Source organism: Dipodomys merriami, unplaced genomic scaffold, assembly GCF_024711535.1.
Source record: "Dipodomys merriami isolate MVZ:Mamm:240054 unplaced genomic scaffold, mDipMer1.0.p SCAF_1, whole genome shotgun sequence".
NCBI classification, from domain to species: domain Eukaryota; kingdom Metazoa; phylum Chordata; class Mammalia; order Rodentia; family Heteromyidae; genus Dipodomys; species Dipodomys merriami.
Window position 1 is genome coordinate 124,239,688 of NW_027202270.1, and position 21,982 is coordinate 124,261,669.

General features: G+C 38.5%; 1 protein-coding gene across 28 annotated transcripts in view; it reads right to left on the bottom strand.

The window, feature by feature from the left end:
* The window catches only part of Nrxn3 (neurexin 3), a 1,574,539-nt gene that overhangs the window by 1,051,167 nt on the left and 501,390 nt on the right, over window positions 1-21,982 (bottom strand). The window lies entirely within an intron of this gene.

The window sequence follows — 21,982 nt, forward strand, 5'->3', positions numbered from 1 at the left end:
ACAGGAATAATGTTTGAAACAGAGCTTCCATCTATAGAGATCCTACTATGTGCTAGGCTCTCTAAATTCACTGTGTCATCCACAATCAGTAAATGACATAGGCAATACTATCTAAGACAGTATAACCCATGAAGGACAAAATAAGGAGTTGAGTTCTTATTTTGTTCACTGCCCTGGAGTAACAGCATGGCCTAGGATTGATGGTTTCTAGGCACTCAATGAGCTCATGCCCACACATAAAGCAGAGACCCCATCATGTACAAAACATACATTAGACTCCATCTTGTCGTGCAAAATCCTTTACACCATATTGGGAGCCCGGTGTAATGGTTTCTGCCTGCTCAGAATCCATTAGAGGACTGTATATGAGCTCAGCTGTTAGTGTTTCTGAATCTTTGATCACCAGGTTTCCCCAGATGAAGTGCCTTCCTGTCTGAGCTGTTTAAAGGATGCTTCTTTCCCAGAACCTACATTCAAACCCATTCCCTCTCTTGTTACTCTGGTACTGGTTGATCATATCACTTGACGAATCAGAATCCTTTTTTGCCTGGAAATGATGAAGCTGTTTGCCCTGTTTCCCAATCTACTTATCTGGGTTGGAAAATGAGACTAGACTACCTATATACACTGTGCCCTTGGTATATTACCTTCATCCATGATAATTGACCTAAGGCAGGTCCCCAAGAATACACCTATAGTTTGGACCATTTTCTTTCTCAGAACTGTGATCTTCTTCCCTCTTTCATCTTATCCCAGCCTGCTGTTCTCAACCCCCAGAAAAGTGTTTCCACATGCTCTATGATAAATGCCATATCCCTAGCATTCCAGCAAGGGTTCTGGAAAGATCCAGCAAATGTGCCCTGCATTGCACAGAGAGCTTCTTAGGCTTATTTTGCCTGTAGTAGAATAAGGGGTTCACCACCTACTCTTTTCTCATTTTTAAGACATCTTGAATCTTCTATGAGACTCTATAGGACAATTTCAGTAAAAAACTATGAAGTCTGCTATCAGGTCAGTTGCTTATGGGTATATGACTTGGCCACTGAGCTCCACTGTGCTGACCCAGGCTAGTGGGAGGTGGTTAAAGGTAAGGATGCTGGGGAAATGCTCTGCAGCATCTGGTGTGTACAAAACAGCCAGGGAAGAAGCCAGTATTGTGTACCTTGAGTGAAGCAGTATTGACTACAGATCTTGATAAGTCATTTTCCTACCTTACATTCACCACACAGACAACAAATACATGTGTGTGCATGCGTGTGCATGGATGCATGTGTGTGTTTGTATATTTATCTTCTATCTCAGTTTAATCATTTGACAATAGATAATACATTAAATGAGATTTTTGTTGTTGCTGTTGTTAATTTCAGCTTCCAGGATGGTGTAGATTTTAAGATAAAACTTTTGGACTAATCTTATCATTGTGTGACATTCCTTCTCAGAGTTAAAAAAAAAAAAGTGCCTGAGAATCCCCGAAGCTTTCACAGAATCACACATCCTCCTGTCTCTGCCTTTCCCTCTGTGTTTCAGGCAATCGATAACTTTGGTCTGCTGTGATTTCTCCCTCCAAACAGTCTGCTCCAGTCATCTGTCACTTCAGACTCTTAGCTTTGTTATCTCTGAATAAGCTCAGGTCTGGTCTTTTCAATAGACAACTAATGGGAAAAAGATGTATAATACCTTTTAAATTCTCCTAATGGTATTTATTTAATAAACACTTACATCTTCATTAAATTTGATGTTGGACTCCAGTGTTAGTTTAGGCAAAATATTTACTTGTCTTAGCCTTGCATCTTTTGTAGAATGTGCATGACAAGTCTTATTTACTGGATTGTCAGAAATAAATGAGAATAATGCTATCATACGCAAAAAGATTTCCCATAGTTTCTGGCCTTTAGTAAGTACTCAGTAAGTAAGTTACCATCATTAATTTTGTTGTTTCCTGTGAAAAACCAGAACAAAATCATCAGATAATATCTTAGCACGTAGTCATAAGGAAGAGAAGATTCTCTATGAAGATAGAACCTAAATGGATTGTCAGCTCAAGAGACAGAGCTCTAACTAATGACAGACTGGGTTTAATAAGCCCTAAATTATATATATATATATATATATATATGTGTGTATAATATATGCATAAATACATGTACATACATATGTTCACACATAAATATATACGTATATAAATATATACTCACATGTTTACATAATCATATATATTGTGTGAGGTGACATATAGCAAAGTCTATGTTATTTTATGTATATAGAGCATAATGTTTAGCATATACATACTTAATTTAAATCACACAAGCACACATGCCAAATGGCTGCCATTCCTAATCTCATTCTCTCACGCCTCTCTTCACACACTTGCAAAGATTTATGATTCATTATCATGACCATCATTTCCTATCACAGTGTACTGCTGACCAGACTGAGGCAGGGAAGTCCAAGCACAAATGCAGCAGCAGATGGTCCTCTAAGCTTCCAAAGTCAGAAGAACCTAATATTTGGCAGGACCAGGGCCACATCTGCATCCGTGGTCTTGCTAACAGGCATCAGTAAACTAACTCTGCCTGCTGAGAAGCAACAGACATCCGACCTGGGGCTCAAAATTCCAACCGTTACATACCATGGCTCCCAGAATTTTCATGCTTTATGTTGGTTAGTACATCTGCCAAAGAGAAAAAAACTGAGCACCAGAAACAGAAAATGGAAACCAAGTTTGAGACCAGCAAGGCAAGAGGCAGAAAAAAGTCTCCATTTTTAAGCTCAAAATAAAGATCAAAGAGACTCCGGCTGAACAGTAGTAGAATGTTGACAAATACTTTTTTTAAATGCTGTGTGATCTAACACTTTTGGGGTCAAAAAAAAAACACATCTGCGAGCTGGTTCTCACTAGTTTATATCATCTAATCTATGGTCCTATTTGCAAGAACTTGGCACAGAAAGACAAAAGGGACATAAGGCAAACTGCAGTACTGAGAAAAATCCAGGCAAAGTTATGTCAACAAGCAAAATCCTCAGTCCTACACCATTTTGAATAAAGCCAATAAGTCATCTGGATGTGAAAGCAAAGCAGGCTAGTTAGAGAGAGACAGACAGACAGACAGACAGACGGAAGGAGAGATGTAGAGAACTAAAAAGAGGGAGAGAGAAAGGGGGAGAGGGGGAAGAGTGGGGAGGGAAAGGGAGAGAGAGAGAGGGAGGAAGAGGAAGATGAAGAGGGGACAAGAAGGGAGAGAGGAAAAGAGAAGGAAAGGGAGAGAAGAAGGAGAAGGAAAGGGAGAGGAAACAAATGAATAGTTTGTATGCCAGGCAGTTACTCTAACCTCAGGAACCAACGATACACAAGTTCTAGTCCAAGTGCCTAGTTAATACTACATGTCATAATCACTTATCTTAAAGTTGAGTTTAGGCTTGCTCATTTACTCGCCTGATATCTTTTGAGAGGGAGATGACCCAGTTATAGAAGGGTCAGAAAGAGGTTAAAAACGATTTCCAATCCTCAATATGATCGGTGTGAAGGTCCCAAGTTTAGTCTTTCAAAAGGTGAACAAGGCAGGGGTTATTCAGCTTTAAAGGCTGATCAGGTTGCCTTGTATCAATACATCCCATAAGAAAACATGGTTGCCAATCAAGTTCCTATATTTAGGTTACCTTGAAGGCTCAGTCTATTATCAGGGTTAAGACTGACTGACTGTCTCTCTCCCTCCTCACAGAATCCACTCAACTTTTACATAATTAATGAATCCAAGTAGACCCAGGTAGAGAAGTAAGCCACGAATTCCTAAGAATGGACCACAGTTCTCTAAGACTTGCAAGTATGGCTCATAGTTTCCAAAGACTTGACAATGAGTAGGGAAGAAAACATTTTTAGTTGCCAGCTCATCTTTCAGTCACAACCAGATAGCAAATCCCCTATCCCTAAAGTCATGTTGGCAAGGAAGTGCCCCGACTCTCCCTTTTAGCAGATGGCATTCATCATTAATTGATAGCATGCTCTTGTATTCCCTATTCCGTTCCCATCCAACCTAGATGAAAACTCAGGCATCATCGAGATAAGACTCAACCACCACAGCTCTAAGAAGTCCACCACATATTTTCTACTTTTGTAATCCTCTAGGGAGAAAATGAGAGAAATTAACTGGCTATTAAATTATTAGAAACAAAACAATATATGTAAATGTATTAAGTAGCCATAGGCCTTGAACTCTCAGCCAAGGATACAGGAGCACATGAGAATGATCTCTGATGCTAACATGCTTGGAGAATGTTGGAGGCTGATTAACTAGGAGATAATCAGGGTATCAGAATTTATAGTTGTTATTCTAATTCATGTACAATGACCTGTGATCAGAAATTTGACTCAGATGGTACTTCTGTCTGCTTTCTAGGAATGGTAATGTTAGAGTCCTCCAGACTGGATTTATAAACTCAGAGACTGTGTGTTTCTGATGTGGTAACTGATTATCCCCAGTGGACCACATCTGACACACAGCTGATGCTCAAATCGCATATACATATACATTTTCTTACCTACTAAATAGATCTACCTAGAGAATGTTTACTTTCTTTGCTGCCTTCAAATATTTGATGAGGGCACCAACCTGACTAGCGTGAAACTCACATGTCACAAAGTGGAGTAGATAAGATCAGCTGAGTAGGTGGTACTTGATTATGAAAGATCTCTAAATACATGTACATTATATAACTAGGAAAAAGGGAGCATCATTAGAGTAGAAATGAACTCTTTTAGCAGTTTGATTAGAAAGGTGGCAATATTTAAAAGGTACCTTCCTGAATCACTAAGAATATACCGTTATTTTTATTCTGAGGATAAGAAATTACTCTAATTATCTTACTGCTTCCTTTCACAACTCTTCAATGGTTCCCCATCAACTTCACAGCTAAATGCAGACTTCTAAGCATCATATAGAAGATCTCACCTGATCTGTTACCAGCCTGCATTGTCTTAAAGTTGAGTTTAGGCTTGCTCATTTACTTGCCTGATGTATCTTTGTGAGAGGGAGATGACCCAATTATAGAAGGGTCAGAAAGATGTTAAAAATGATTTCCAATTCTGCATTTCCTCCAAATGACAAGTTCTGAGAGGAGTCTCACCTAGATTCTCTATGTGGATAACTTAACTCACCATTTGATCATGATTCAAGTACTCCCTCCATTGTAAAGTCTTCTCAAATATTCCTGTATTCATGCAGGACTCCCACTCACAGATGATGTCATCCCCTCAGCTCCCAGCGCTCCATGTGCTAACTACTACTGTGGAACTTATCCCACTGTGCTTTAAGGATCTGTCCCCCCCCCCAGTAGATGGGAACTTCTCAAGTATAGTAAATTATATCTTTCCTCTCTATATGTCCAAGTACCTGACATCAAGTGCATATTTTGTAGGAAGAGGTAAAAGAATTGGCTGGAAATGGGCCAGGAAGTTCCCCCAAACTACTTGCTAAGTGCTTCTGACATAGGACATAGCATAACAGGGAAAGAAGACATCTTCGTTCATTCTGCTTGACTGTAAGAGGTAAGAAAGGAAGTTAGAAAGCTAAAGTCTTATAGACAATTAAAAAACATTTGATCAAATCATGGAATATTTTAGTTACGTTTTCCCCAGTGTTCATGCTAAGGAAATATGCTTGCATTTTTATAGCTATGTATTTGGAAAGTTCTGAACCCCAGAGTAGCAGCTGTCACCTTTTGTGCCTTGATATCGCACTGACAGGAGTATAAAAACAAGTCTTGCTGGGCGCCGGTGGCTCACACCTGTAATCCTAGCTACTCAGGAGGCTGAGCTCTGAGGATCTTGGTTCAAAGCCAGCTGGGCAGGAAAGTCTGTGAGATTCTTATCTCCAATAAAAACGACTAGAAAACCAGAAGTGTCTCTGTGGCCCAAGCAGAAGAGTGCACACCTTGAGCTAAAGAGCGCAGGGACAGCGCCCTAGTCCAGAGTTCAAGCCCCACGACCGACCAAAAGAAAAAAAAACCAAGTCTTGAGTTCTAACAAGGTTCTCTAAGAGATGAGGTGACAACATTTAGTTTCCATGGTTCCTCTCACTCTGGAGCATGCGCATAGACCTCTTACATGACCAGGTAGTGCAGACGCCATAGAAAACACAGGCATATCTTGAAACATTTGTCAGAGCCACTGCCTTGGATAGCCAGAATCACAAACCAAAGAATGAGCCTTTGGCCATAACTAATAACTTCTGGATGTTACCATGAAAAAATATGGAAGACAATCAACATGCCCAAAAGCTTCTAGGGAAAGAGCTTACATAAAAGACCCAAAATGCACAAGAGTGAGAGAAAATACTATAAGATGATTAAGTGGAATAGAATCTTCAAGAAATCTAGCATAGTTGAGAGGGCAAAATAGTAGTATATAAAATAGTAGTATATGACACAAGCAAATACTACAGGACAGAAACAGTTTATACAGAGCCATAGATTGTGACAGGTTATACCAAAAGGTGTTGACCCAGGAAGAAGTTCTAGGAAACCCTTTGGAGCTTAAAAGTTCACAAGTTCACACAGGATCATTCTTCTATAAATTAAAGCCTCTTCATTTATACAAAAAATAGGTGGATCAGAACTGTACAGCTACCTGACAGAGCACCTTCCAAAGGAGGAAGGGGGGGCCTTGTCAGAAGTAAACTACTTCTTGTCTGGCCTGCTGGCACTCTGCTTCTTGCCTAATGAAGATCCTAATCAAATGGCTTTTCAAAGTGGTCCAGAGAGCCCATCTGCAATCAGCAGAAGAGATGAGGAAGGTGATAGCAAAAATACGCCCGGCTGGCAGGTAGCTGATAACAGAATCTTTTCCAAACCCGTGCAGAAGACAGTAAATTAGGAGTTAGGTTTAGCTTGGAAATAAAATAGACAGAAATTCTAGGACCCTTCACTTTCCTGAAAAGATTTTCTTCCCTCTTTGTTAACTTCTCAGTAATGAGTCATCAACCAAAATGCTTCCTTTATTGAGACTCACTTTCAAAAGAATATTTTAGCCTTATGTTTAAACCTAGGACTTTACATTACCTGAAGTAAATCTGCAGAGACTTAGCTAGCCACTAGATGTCCCTTACGCCATGCCAAAACCACCTAAAGTGAATTTCACTACGAGTTACACAAATCATGCTTAAAGACAGCTTTTCTAAGCCTTGACTCTCAGGTGTCAACTATAATCCTGTGATATTCCTTTGCTTTATTTGTTATGTTGATCTCTAAAGTATGTCAGTAGTCTTTTATCATTTTATCATTTTAAGACTGGGCATAAGAAACATGAATTAAAATTATTTTATAGGCATTTATAGGAGGTAGAAATAATATAGAAATAAGTGAAAAGGAATATTAGAAGAAAGGAATGTTAGGTGCCTAAAGAGGTCCAAAATTTACTATCACTTTCAGAAACTAAAAATATATTTATAATATAAATGGAGAAACGTACAAGTTCAATGGAAATTCAGAGTCTCCAAATGCTAGGATGTTGGACTCCTGGATTCATTGAAACTCTGCATAATAAATAATTTCACACGTCAGATATGACTAATTAAAAGTAGAAGCTTAGAATTGATGGTTTACTCTTGCTATCCCAGCTACTTAGGAGATAAAGTCAGGATGATTATGAGTTCAGGATGAGTCTAGGTAAAGATAACAAGGTCGTATCTCAAAAACAAACAAATAAAATTTATATAAATAAAAATATATTTTAAAAGTAGCTGCCTAGATATGGAGTATAACAAACTCTTGCTAAGATCAATGAAAAACACCTACTATCAGTGTGTAAGTGTGAGTCAGTACCCCCTAGTAAATGCATTTATAGAACCTGAGTTAATCCTCTAGATGTAAGTATCCTGGATTTGGAATGGTTCGGGAGGGTGAGAGGGGGAGGTTGTTAGTAGTAATAGAAATAGCAGTAGCTAAGCTAAATGTAGGGATTGCTATGGGCTAGCCACTGTTATTGCTGTTTCACATAGAATAATTACTTAATCCTGATGAGAAAATATTAAAACCAAGACAAGACATTACTTTATGACAATAAGTGAAGGCACTATTAATAACTCACTGGACAATAGGTAGAACTCAGAACTTTCCAAGGTGACCTGGGATATTGGGTGGCCACCATATTTGATCATCACAACAGCCCAAGAGCAGGATAGGCAATATAAAATATGCTTAATAGCACAGATGCTAAAGCTACACTCTATGAGTTCAAATCCTCACTCTGCTACAGTTTTCTTTCTAACTTGGATACATTTGATCCTCATCTTGGAGATAAGAGTAGTTGTTAGGAAAGATCAAACCGACCAAAGGAGAGAAAGAAGACAGAGACAGAGGAAGAAGACAGAGACCAAAGGAGTGATAGAAGATCAGATCTTAATCATCGCTGAAAAGGAGGGGCACCAAGTAACGTCCCAACAGAATCAGAGATACGAGGAGCGTGGAAAGAAGGGGTCTGGGGCTTAAGTACAGTTGAATAAGGAAGTTGTTGGGTTGTGAAATCAGGTAGTACAGCAGGTCACTTGCACATTCTAAAGACCACTTTAATCAAAAGCCACATTGCCTACTGTGCAGAAATCAAACAATGGTTTATTTTGAGGTGATGGAGATTTCTGAGAAAGGCCAGGGCTGGAGTGGAAAGGTAGGATGTGGTGGAGGTAGGGAGGGTGGAGACAAAAGGGGAGGACCGACCGTGGGCCATGGGGCAACATTGAGTTATAAGAACAAGGCAGATGTGCATCAATAATCTACTTAAATTATGAGACAGTTGTGGAGAGGAGAGTATTCATGTGAGAAAAAGTGTCTTTGCTATCAAAGTAGTTTGCTTATTTTCTGTGAAAACTATTTTTCTGAAAGTTTCTGCTTGGGCCAGGTGGATTGGCCCTTGTCAATTACATTTTAGTTACAGCCTTTTCCTGCTGCACTGTAAGTAGCTCCTTGAATTTTAGTTACATCCTGTTACTTAAGTCACATATATCCTTTTGCAGATTGTGAACCTAAGCTCAGCCAATAGAAGCAGAAGGGCAGGGACTGCTTGGCTGGGGATCAAAAGGGAGCCTCACGCTTGCTCTGTGGGTTTGCTTGCCAGATTTCTGGCTGATGGCACACTCTTTTGCAGAAGTAAATTTGGCCTTGCCGAGACTTTGAGTCAGTCCTTACCCTTAGGTGACACCCCATCATCTTGAACTATGTTTAACAACACTAAACATCTTCAGCATTGGCTACTATTATCCTCTCTTTACAGATGAGGAAACTGGGAATCCAAGAATATTTTATGTGTCTGAGTTTACACTGCTATCTGGCAGCAGAGCCAGAATAAAAACAAAGCTATAGCTGCTTAAGGAACAATATGACTACTCAACATTTACAACATCTTACAACAGGAAAGAGAGAGGTTATTTTAGGATCCCTTCTTTGATTAAGCTTATCCAGCTAGCAGAAATATCAAGCCACTAGCATGTCAATCTCGCCTGTATCTACTCAAGTTAGCAGATTACAGTAAAAAGCACATGTTCAAACATTGAGGAGGATCAGTCCTGGGTTTGTGTCCTTCTCAGATGGAAAGATGGAAGTGTCTGCATTCTCACTTCAACTACTGACATTCTTTTCAAATTCCCAAATTGGTGACATCCCTGTTCTGACATTGCATGGGTGGCTCACTCTGGAGTTCAGAATGCTCTTGATACCATCTCAGTTCACATGCCAGGTACAACCTAGATACTCGGTAACTCTCTTGATGAGACAGATGGCAAGAATACTTCTAGACATAGGAGAGTGAGCAGGAGGCCAGCTGAGCACACCTGTTGTCCCTGACCTGGCTCACTGTCCAGCCATAGCAGCCAGATGGTAGGAACTGGCCGCCACTGATTCCTTGCCCAGAGCTCAGACTAGTTCCTCCAGTTACTGATCAGCTTCTCAATAAGTATAATTAATGGTTTATTTTAATAATGAGGGCTGGGAATCTTGCCATACACATCTGTTTAGTGGCATTAGACTGACCTAAATCAGACCCTTCCTGACAGCAGTCCCTGGAGGCTTTTAAATCGACTGTCAATTGGAATTGTTTACCCATGAGGGATATCTGAAAATCATATTCCTAGAAGATCAGATATTTGGGGTCTGCAAAGGTGAAAGATATCAGCCTCTGTAGGAGGCTAAATAATGTTCCCGATAGTCAGACCCTAGTCACTGGGACATGTGAATGTTTCCTTACTTGAGAAAGGACCTTTGTTAATAGGACTAAGCCAAGGATCTTTCATTGAGACTATGTATTCTTCTTATGAGTCCTAAATAAGATTGCCCATATCCTTAGAAGAGGAAGGCAAAGGGAAATAAGAAAAAGTGAAAATAGAGGCAGGGATTGGATGGATACAATCACGACCCAAGGAATGTTGGGGGACTGGCAAGGCATAGATTCCTCCCTGCAGTCTCCCAAGGAAATATGGCCCTACCAACATCTTTATTTTAGCCTAGTAAAACTGAGTTTATACTTCTTCTGATCACCAGAATTGTAATAGTAAACATTTCTACTATTTAAGCCAGCAAGCTTGTGACAGTTGGTTACAACGGCCACAGGAAATTAATACCTTGTCCTGCTTTATTCCCTGGCCCCTATAGAACTGGACTATTGATAAATCTCCAGGACAAAAATATAGCCTTCATTGAGGTTTGACATCCATAGATCACTCCGAGTGTGGAAGAAGAGTCAATAGAACCCTCTAGCTATCAGCATTACTAATTCACTCTTTGATTATGACTAGTCTCTGAGTTGTAAACTGTAAGTTTTTTGACCTCACAGCTTCATCAAGTATATGCTTATGCAGTAAGGGGATGTCTGGCTGTAACCCACCATAACTGGGGTTTGCCTCAAAGCAAAAACTAAATATAAGACTTAAGCAGAGCATGCATCATAAATAATTTCTCAGACTGAATGCTGTCTAATTTTTATTATGTACTCTCTTCCCCAAAGAATATAGAGAGAGTATGTATACATACATACATATATATATATATATATATATATATATATATAAATCTATCTATATGATAAAGTATTAACCTTGAGCAAAAATGTTCTGAGGTTTGTTAGGAAATGAAAGGACAGAAAATATTATATCAAGTGAAGTAGCCAGGCCCAAAGAAACATAGGTCCCATGGTTTCCCTTATTTACAATAATTATTATATGTCTGGGACAAGGAGAAAAAGTCAAAAGCTATGTACATATGACCAGATAAGATGATGTTAAGCCAATGAACCCCAAGATAGGGACACAAGTGATCTTTCTTGCTATTGTTCCTAATGTATTTATAATGTCCCATGTGATTTTTTCTTTCTTTGTATGTTCCTCCCCCACGGTATAATCCCTGTTTCCACTGCATTTGATGTCGGTGCCCTGATCTTGTATATACACTTTTCTAATTAGGGGGGGGGGAAGAGAAAAAAATGCTTAAATAGTGATACAGGTTGACCCATTGTAACAATGAAATGTACAAGACACTATGTTGACAAACAAACTTTACAATTTAGGTGGGGGGATAATTGTAGTTGTGGAGGTAGAGGGGAAGGGATGGTAGGGGGAAAAACAAAGGAAGAAACAACAATTCTTGATAGGAAATGTACTCATTACCTTGCTCTTTTAACTGTAACCCCTCTGTACAGTATGTTTACAAAAAAAACATAAATGGTAAAAAAAAAAATGTTCTGAGGTAGCATCTAGGCCCTGAGTTCAAGACATAGGACAGGAACACACACACAAACAAATCAAAGTTAGCCATTTTCATGATAAAGATTGGTAAAAGAATATTTGCAGATGACCATATAAGCACAAGTTCCTAATTTAAGTTATAAGTAGGGAGAAAGATTTTCAGAAAATGCCTTCCAAAGTACAGATTATGAACGTGAGGTGAAAGAAGGTAAGAGAAAGAGCAGTCATGGAGGACAGAGGTTCATGCCTTTAATTCCAGCATTTGAGAGGTTGAGGCAGGCAATCAGATTGAAAATGTGCTGGCTTTCATAATCAGCATTGTCAAATAAAAGAGAGAGGAAAGTGAGGAAGGCAGGGAGGCAGGGAGGCAGGGAGGCAGGGAGGCAGGGAGGCAGGGGGCAGGGGAGCAGGGAGGCAGGAAGGCAGGAAGAAAGGAAGGGGGTAGGAGGGAGGGGGAGGGAGGGAAGAAGGAACGAATGAAGGAAGGAAGAAAACATAGATGAACAAGTCAAGGATAAGAAATGTTGACATATTCAGAGGCTGTAATCAATATGGCTGAATTGCGCTCATATGGTTGGAATGATCAGGGACAGGGAGGCTGGATGAGAACCTAAATGACCTCTTATATCTAGCTGAGAAACTTTAACTTGATGCTAAAGGTACTGGGGAACCATTCAGGTAGTAGAGTGAAGAGGTCAGGTTGACATTGTATGAAAGATTAAGCTGGTGTCCATGTAGGGAATTTGTTTTTAAAAAGCAAGAGATGGAAAGGGGAAACAGCTTGAAAAATAACAGCAACATGATATATATATATATATATATATATATATACATATATATATACATATATATATATATACATATATATTGATATATATGACCAAAAGTATAAAAAATACAATGAAAGCAATTATTATTGCCTTGAGGATGATGTATATATCAGTGAGAAAGATGCATGAAAAAATGGAGAAAAAAGATTAAGCTAATGAAATAGCCTTGTGCCAGATCACAAACCTAAATACAAAGCTGAGCACTGAGGAGCCAGAGTAAAATACTAAGAATCAAGCTTTGTAGAAAAGTGTATGGCAATTGTATAGAGGACTAACAAAGGAAACAAAAATCTAAATCAGAAAAGACAGTGCACAGGTTTAATGATGAATATGGAAAACAAAAAGATGGGAAGAAGAAGATTCTAAAAAACTTTCAGAGATAAAGCAAGTATTTTTACCTTTGAAAAGTATTCAGTTCTACATCTAATCCTGATAATGGAGTTACTGCCAAGAACAGGCAAGAGCATTGTGTTCAAATTTTCTTATCATTATCTCCTATTACCATCTCATTTTTTTTCAGATGAAAAACTTGAGGCTTAGGATGTCTAATGACTTGTCCAGCTTCATAAAGCTTAAGAGCACCACAGTCATAATTTGAATTCAAGTCCTTTGGACTCCCAGATGCACTCTCATGATCAATAGCCTGTATGACTGGCCAGATATTACAATTACTCTGGACGAAACAGATGGGAAGAACACCTTTATTCAACCACTTGCTCTTATGGTTTTGGAGACATCTCTGTTTGGAAATCCTATGATCATAAACAAAACTGCATCCAAGATCTCTATAATATTGAAGATTTGACTCAGTATCACTCCATTGAGCAAATTTCTTTTCAGTCCAAATCACCAATTGGAAAGCCTGATATTATTTAATCAGGCCTAGCCAGAGTCAAAAGCACAAGAGAATAGAGAGGGATGCTAGGTAATAGATTATTACTGGAAACTCCTTTTCCTAATAGATGTCCTGGGAGGAAGTCAAGACTTTAGAACACTTGCCTACTAACCTCTGTTCTCTTAAAGTGTTAGAGTTTATTTTTGGACTGGGATGTATTAAGCATTCTCAAAGTTTTCATTTCATAGGGACATGCTTATTACAAAAAGTGAATAGAGAAGTGTTTCTACATTAATATCTAATTAAACTGGTGTTTCCAGGGTTTTGTAAGGATCTTCCCTGGATCTTCCATAATTCTGAACCCTTAGGATCACTGCATTACTCATTTCTAATGGGCTGTTTGCTCGTCATGCCCTTGAGTCTTCTTTCATCATAGAGGGAAAAAACTTGAGTTTCTGCATAATTATCAAACTGCCTCCTGAAGAGTAAGTATCTTCTGTATTTACCATAATCCAGTGGTTTAGGATAGACATGAAAAATATTACATCTGTAACTGCCCCCTTGGAGAAAATACTATCATCATGACCTGTTGTACTTGAAAGAACATTAGTACCTAACAGGACTCTATTATTCTCAATCTATGAATATGCAAAAAATGGGGGAAATGGGAATCAAGAAAGAATTGGAATAGTGTTCCTAGATCTCAGGAGAGAGTCCAGCATGTCAACTGGAATTATATGAAGAAGCTGAAATCTGGGGGTTGGAAGTGTGGCTCAGTTGATAGAGTACTATCCAATAAGCAAAAGTACTGAGTTTGAGTCTTAGTCTCAGACCAAAATTTTTTTTAAAGACATTGAAATCTATTGTTTGTTTTTACATTGATGAACAGAAAACGCTGAAAGGGACAATGGGATAAATCAAAACCTGTGTCCTCCTATCACTGGATTCCACTTGGCTGCATGACTAGACAATACTGTTCCAAGAAAGTTTTTAAAAAAAACAATAAAAAGGATTCTATGTAACCACTGATGATAGGGAAGAGTATCTTTACTACCTTGTCTCTGCAGCATTCTTAATGCTGTTTTAGCTTAGTTGATTCCAAAGAAAAATATAGTTCACTCACAAGTAAATAATTGTGACTAATACCAGTATCTTGCTATTGAAATTCAAATAGGACTCAGTCCTCAGAATGCTCAGGATTTGTACAATAACTGACAATTTTCTTTATGGTTTCCTCCTCGAAACCTTCTTTTCCTGGGTTTAATGACTATACACTTTCCAAGTACTATTTGATGACTCATTTTCTGCCTCAATCACTAGTTCTCCATCCAAATTCCTCAAAAGCAGGCTTTCCCCTGGCATTTAGTGATGGCTTCCTATCTTTCTTTTTTTACTACTGTATTCAATTGGTAGCTTCAGTCAGTCATATATTTTTACCTCTAGACCAAAACTCTCTCCAAGTCCTCAGGTTCCAAACCTACACTTTCTGTGGCAGCCATCCATCTTCCTGAAATTAAACTTTATTTACAGAGCTTCAAAATCAACCTGCCTCGAAGCACTCTCATTCCTCCTGCCTCTTGATTCTCCTTATTTCTATCCCTGACCAACCAAGTTCTAATTTTTTAATATATTTTATTGTAAAGATATTGTACAGAGGGGTTACAGTTACATGAAAAAGGTAATGAGTCCGTTTCCTATCAAGCATTGTTAGCCCCTCCTTTGTTTTACCCCTACCATCCCTTTCCTTCTCACCTCCCCAAATTCTCCACCCCACCCCCACCCACCCCACAAAGTTGTAAATTTCATTTTCAACATAGTATCTTGTACATCTCATTGTTACAATGGGTCAACCTGTAGCCTTAGTTAGACATTTTGTTATTTCACTTCCCCTCCCCAAATTAGACAAATGTATATATAAGATGCAGGACACCTGAATCAAATACAGTGACAACAGGGGTTATACCATGGGGGAAGAACATATAAAGAAACAAAAAAATCACATAGTACATTATAAATACATTAACAAGAACAGCGAGAAAGAAATCTGATGCTAAGCAAAATGAACTCCAAGTTCTAATTTTTGTGACTATGTCTGGTCCTTCCCTCTTCATTGGTCCCTTCATTCAGTTTGGTTCCATATCCAACCTCTTCCCATTCATTTGATCTACTCATTTCCTGATAGTGCTATTCATGTTGAGGCCTAGGATTTACGTATTCATTCAGTAGACTACCATAGAGAATTTGCTAAAAGTTGGGCTCTATAAAATAGGACTCAGTTCCTGACTACCAGGTGTTTATATCATAGTAGAGGTGCTTCACATACAAATACAAATTACAGTGTTTTCAGAAGAGAAATACATATGAGGCACATGTAGTAGAAGCTTTATATGTAAATGGCCAATTCTGCACCACAGAGAAAAAATATAGATCAAGTCCCACATTAACTAGTAAGATACAGCTTCCTAACTAGGTCTCATTCCAAATTTGATGGTTTATTCCTTCAGTCTGTTCTTCAGACTATTGTATTTTTGATCTCTGGCCTATAATTTTCATAAGCAGAATAACAAAGAAGGGAAATGGTAGGGGAAGTAGAAGGGAAGAGTGCTCCCTGGAATAGGGTAAAACAAAAGTCAGTGCACTGACTACTAAGATAGTAGTAATGGGGGGAAATGGACATGGTCAAAACTACATGCGTTAGGGATCAAGGGATCTTGGAGGAATGTGGCCATAAAGAGAAGACAACATACCTTCCAGGTCCCAAGAGTGAGTAGATATGAAGACAAGGACAGAAGTCAATAGAAATGAAAGGTGGTAGGGAGGGAGGAAAGAAGGGAAGACATAGGAGAGGAATAGGAGAGATGGTAGAAGAGAGAGAGAGATGAAGAGAGAGAGAGAGAGAGAGAGGAGAGAGAAGGGAAAGGGAAAAGGGAAAAGAGAGAGAGAAAAAAAGAGAGGAAGAACCAGCCAATAGATCCTGAGACTGAAAATGAGCTAAATGATACTGCACAGAAGAGCTAAGACTACATTATTCCTAGCTACAAGAAAGACACAATCCAGTTTTATTCTGCTGGATAATGAGGTATTTAATCACCTTGTTACCCTTTACCCTACATCTAACATTCCTAAACTGTGTGTACTTCTTAGAGGCAATTAATCTAAAAAAAAAGAAAATTCTGCCACATTCTTTTATTCAAAGTATTCAAGACCACATGTATTTGTGGTCTTGGTATCCTGAGTATTTCTGACATTTGTTTCTTCAGTCAAGCTGAAGAAACTTAGGACAGAAATCATGTCTATCTCTGAAGTAAATACTTCACAAGTACTCAGCATATAATCAGAAAGTTCTGCCAGATATGTCCTGCTGTACTTAAATACATGTCTCTTGGGGGGAAATTATGAAAAATAGTTCTAACTAAATTATTAAAATACCAAGATAATCAGCTTAATGAAGTCTGATGGCAATGATTATTTTGATAATGATGATGATAATTGATGATGATGATGATGAATGAAGAAGAAGAGATAGGGAAGAGAAACATACAAGTATGGTACTAACAGTATTTGAGTCAGAGAAATGTCCAAACAATAAGGAGAAATAATTTAAAAAAAAGACACAAGAATTCAAAGAGCATCAACCCTAGTGATTTGAGATTAAACAAATAATTATCTTAAGTGTTTTATTGTGTTTAGGCTATGTGTTTATTCAACTTCAAGTACAGTACATTTGGCTTGAGAGTTCAGAATACATACCAAATATTTATCACAACATAGAACATGAAAAAACAAACCTCTTACAAGGGTATTAACTCTCTTGAATTCTATACTAAAAGAATATTTCTAATGTATTTTCTTTTTTTTCTCTACTACTTTTTCTCACATGATTTTTTTTTTAGTGGTGAGTCCCCTAAGGTCCAATTTTCATGTCTTCATACTTTTACTTCTATACTTTTCCCATCAGAACTCATCTACATTTCTAGTTCTACTTTTTTTTCTCCACGTGGAAAGCTCCTAAATATTTATGACAGCTCTGATTATTCTCTGTGATCAAATTTATATCTTCAACTAATTTCAGTTACTTTTCACTTGAATGCCTTTTTTGGTAGTTCAAAAATATTTCAAATGACAAAATCTTCATGTTGCATACAAATCTGCTCCCCGTTTGACCACTTATCTTCTGGAAACTCCATCCCTCCTTACCACAGATCCCAATGTCTTACCCTGATTATAGAAAAACTCTTCCAAAATTTATGTCTACATCAATTTCCATCATTTGTATGTATATTTTTCTCTGTACAATTAGTCTGTCAGGATGATAGGGTGTACATGCCTATAATCCCAGAACTCAAGGTACTGAAGGCAAGAGGATTTAGAGTTTGAGGCCAGTCTGGGCTACATACAGAGTAAGACCCTATCTCAACAAACAAGTTAGTCCTTGTCAATACCACATTAGTGAAGGGGTTGATTGCTTCCCAGAACTCACTCAAGTTTCATTTCCCTAGATCTCTCCACACTCTTTTTCTTGCAAGATTTATTTCTCAAGGACTTTTAAAACCATCCCTCATGTCTCTGTCTACCATTAAAACCACTTTCTTCCAGTTTCCCTTTTTGGCTGCTACCTGTTGAGAGCCTCACAGTTCTCTCTTTGACCCCCTTTTTCATTTCAACTACACTCAATGAACTCCATGATTCATATTCCTCTAAATATTTGATGTTCAGATTTACATCTCTGGCCATATATTTCCTCTAACCGTCAGGCTCATCATTCTCGTCATCTTTTTGACATCTCCACTCAGTAAAGCTATTAAAGCAAATAGGGATAAAGCAGATATATGGATTTTACCTCCCCTAAGCCCATTCCACTCAAGCATCCCCACTTAAAGTTGTTGTCAGCCATCCAAACTTGGAAAATACTCTGACACCATTGGTGCCACTGCCCAAGGAGGTTCTGTTCCTTTATCTCCCTGGCACAAAACTAGATTGAGTTTCAGTGGTACATGAATCCATGAGATTCATTCTTGCCAATTGCTTTTGAGTAGAAATAATTATTTCATCTGCAGGGGAAAATATCTGTACATATCTCTTCCATTGCAAGGTCAACTAGCAATGTTTTAGTAGCTACCCTGTCATCTCATGTCTGAAAGGGAGAACAATAATAAACACAGTAAAGCTATCAGCCCACAAATAAAGGGGCATGAAGTGTTAGTAGTGTTAGTGTTAGTTAGTTCTCCTTTTTGTTTTATTTTGCGAGCTTAAGTTTGTGAAATTTTGGAGTACTTACTTGTAAATTTTAACTAATAAACATTCCCTAGCTGGGCATAGTGGCTCACACCTGTAATGCTAGTTACTCTGGAGATGGAGAGTGGGAAGATTCTGATTGAGATCAGCCCAGACAAAATAGCTACGTAGACCCCACTTGAACCAGTAAAAAGTTTGGCACAGTAGAATAAGCCTGTTATCCTACCTTCACAGGAAGTGTTAGTAGGAAGATCAACGTTCAGACCAGCATAGGTATAGCTGTGAACCTGGTTCAAAAAATAATGAAAGCAAAAAGAGCTTGAGGCATAACTCCATTGTTGTGTATCTGACTATCAAGTCTTAGGCCTTGAGTTTAAACTCTAATACTGTCCCAAGGAGAGACATCTTCAATGACTCTTCTCTCATATCAAATCTATTTCATTGACTCGTTTTTGTCAGTTGTGGGGCTTACACTCAGGGCCAGCATGCTGTCCCTGAGCTTCTTTGTGCTCAAAACTAGTTTCTACCATTTGAGCTACAGCACCACTTCTGATTTTTGTGTGATTAATTGGAGATAAAAGAGTTTCATGGGAACTTTTCTGCCTGGGTTGGCTTCGAACCATAATTCTCAGATCTCAGCTTCATGAGTAGCTAGGATTACAGGCGTGAGCCACTGGTGCCTAGCAATCGATACATTTTTGACTACCTTCAAAATATGTGCCACAGTTATCTACTTCTTACATCTTCTTTCTACCAGTCTAAACTACAAACTGCCATCTACCTACCTAACTAGCCATTTACAATATGGTCCATATTCTGTAGATCACCCAGGAGTATTCTTTTTTTTAAAAAATAAGTTTTTTATTGTGAAAATACTGTACAGAGGGGTTACAGTTACATGAGCAAGGTAATGAGTACATTTCTTATCAAGCATTGTTGCCTCCTCCTTTGTTTTCTCCTACCATCCCTTCCCTCCCACCTCCACAACTACATTCCCCCCAACCCCCCTGCCTAAATTGTAAAGTTTGTTTTTTGACAGCAGCTTGTACATCTCAATGTTGCAATGGGTCAACCTGTATCCCTATTTAAACAATTTGTTTTTACCCTTCCACTCCCCAAATTATACCAACATCAAATACAGTGAAAATAGGTGTTATACTGTGGGGGAGGAACATACAAAGCAACAAAAATACCATGTGGTACCTTATAAATACATTAGAAATAATAGCAAGAAAGAAAAAAAAAACACTTGTGTCCTTATGTTGGGTTTCTTTTCACTTAACATCATCTTATCTGACCTTTTCTGCTTGTCTAGACATATACTAGTTATTGCAAATAAGAGAAACCATGGGAACTGTATTTCTTTGGGCCTGGCTTACTTCACTTAATATAATTTTTTCCAAGTCTTTTTGTTTCCTAATAAATGGGGCAATGTCATTCTTTCTGATGGTGGTATAGAATTCGATTGTGTATAGATACCACATTTTCTTGATCCATTCATCTACTGAGGGGCATCTGGACTGGTTCCATATCTTAGCTATGGTAAATACTGCTGCAATAATGCTGGTAGCCTTAGTATGGTCTTGTTTGTGATCATTCAGGTAAATGCCCAAAAGTGGGATTGCTGGGTCATAGGGGAGCTCTATGTGGAGTCTTTTGAGGAACCTCTATACTGCTTTCCAAAGTGGTTGAACAAGTTTACACTCCTACCAATAATGCAGTAGGGTTCCCTTCTGTCCACATCCCTTCCAGTATCTGTTATTATTAGAGTTCTTGATTATAGCCATTAACTGGGGTGAGGTGGTATCTCAATGTTGTTTTGATTTTCATTTTTTATGGCTAGAGAGGTTGAGCATTTCTTCATGTATCTATTAGCCTTTTTTTTTTTTTTTTTTTTTTTTTTTTTTGGTCATGGGGCTTGAACTCTGGGCCTGAGCACTATCCCTCAGCTCTTCAGCTCAAGGCGAGCACACTACCTCTTGAGCCATGGCACCACTTCTGGTTTTCTAATGGTTTTGGATATAAGTCTCACAGACTTTCCTGCCCCGGCTGGCTTTGTACCATGATCCTCAGATCTAAGCCTCCTGAGTAGCTAGGATTAGAGGTATGAGCCATCAGCACCATGGTACTGGCCATTCTTATTTCCTCTTCAAAGAAGTTTCTCTTTAAGTCTTTAGCCCACTTATTTATTGGGCAGTTGTTTCTTTGAGGATTTGTTGTTGGGGGATTTAATTTTGAGCTCCATTTCTCTTCAATTTAGTATTAGAATGCCTAGCTACAGCACTAAGACAAGATGCAAATATAAAGGAGATCCAAATAGGGAAAGATGAAGGAAAACTCTCCCTTTTTGCAGATGACATGATCTTTTTTCTTCTTCTTCTTCTTCTTTTTTTTTTTTTGGTGCAGTCATGGGGCCTGAACTCTGGGTCTGGGCGCTGTCCCTCAGCTCTTCAGCTCAAGGCTAGTGCTCTACCACTTGAGCCACAGTACCACTTCTGGCTTTTTTCTTTTTGCTTATGTGGTGCTGAGGAGTCAAACCCAGGACCTCAGGCATGCAAGGCAGGCACTCTACCACTGAGCCACCTTCCCAGCCCCGACATGATCTTATATTTAAAGAATCCCATGGACTTCTCTCCCAAATTACTCAAGCTGATTCGAAACTTTGGTAAATCAGGGTATAGAATTAACCCTCAAAAATCAATGGCTTTTCTGTACGTCAACAATGAGAAGGGCACAGCTGAAATCAGGAAAGCAACTCCTTTTGTAATAGCCTCACAAAAAATAATATACCTAGGAATTAACTTAACCAAAGAAGTAAAGGACCTCTATGATGAAAACTTTAAAAACCTGAAAAAGGAAATCAAAACAGAACTTAGAACGTGGAAAAACCTCCCATGCTCCTGGATTGGAAGGATCAATATCGTGAAAATGACAATACTTCCCAAGGCTATCTACAAATTCAATGAGACACCTATCAATATTCCAACCTCATTCTTCAAGGAAACAGAAGAGGCAATCCAAAAATTCATATGGAACAACAAAAGACCCTGAATAGCAAAAATGATCCTTAACAGAAAGAACAGTGCTGGAGGAATATCAATACCAAATTTCAAACTCTACTACAAACTATAGTAATCTAAACAGCTTTGTACTGGCACAAGAAGAGACCATAGGACCAATGGAATAGAATTGAAAACCCCAGAAGTGAAACCACAGACCTATAGCCATCTAATCTTTGATAAAGAAGCTAAAAAAATAGAATGGAAGAAAGACAGCTTCTTCAGTAAATGGTGCTGTCAAAATTGGTTAACTATTTGTAGAAAACTAGATCCTTATACATCACCCTGCACCAGAATCAACTC